The sequence below is a fragment of the Alligator sinensis genome, unplaced genomic scaffold (genome assembly GCF_000455745.1).
Source record: "Alligator sinensis unplaced genomic scaffold, ASM45574v1 scaffold1581_1, whole genome shotgun sequence".
NCBI lineage: Eukaryota > Metazoa > Chordata > Crocodylia > Alligatoridae > Alligator > Alligator sinensis.
Genome location: NW_005842641.1, coordinates 786,220 through 786,737, shown reverse-complemented (window position 1 = coordinate 786,737; position 518 = coordinate 786,220).

Below are 518 nucleotides of genomic sequence, written 5' to 3'. Positions count from 1 at the left end.
GGCGATGTTACTGAAGCACAGCTCACCCGCACCCACACACCCTGCTGGGCGCCAGCGCTGACAACCAAGCCACCACCACTGACCCCCAAACTGCAGCTGTGAATTGCTGTGGGGCGGCAAGGACTGTAACTCCCCAACTCCCACGAAGCTGGCGCTGGGCCCCACACTCGCAGCAGGCGGCTACAATCCCTGGCCAGGCTTCGTATGTTACTGAAGCACAGCTCACCCGCACCCACACACCCTGCTGGGCGCCAGCGCTGACAACCAAGCCACCACCACTGACCCCCAAACTGCAGCTGTGAATTGCTGTGGGGCGGCAAGGACTGTAACTCCCCAACTCCCACGAAGCTGGCGCTGGGCCCCACACTCGCAGCAGGCGGCTACAATCCCTGGCCAGGCTTCGTGTGAAGGGAGGCGGGAGGGGGAGACAGACCCGGGCCCGCGGGGCCGCCCCTTCCCTCCCCGCACAAGCCCGGCGGGCCGAGGCGGCCCCCCGCCCCACGGGGAGGGTCAACGCC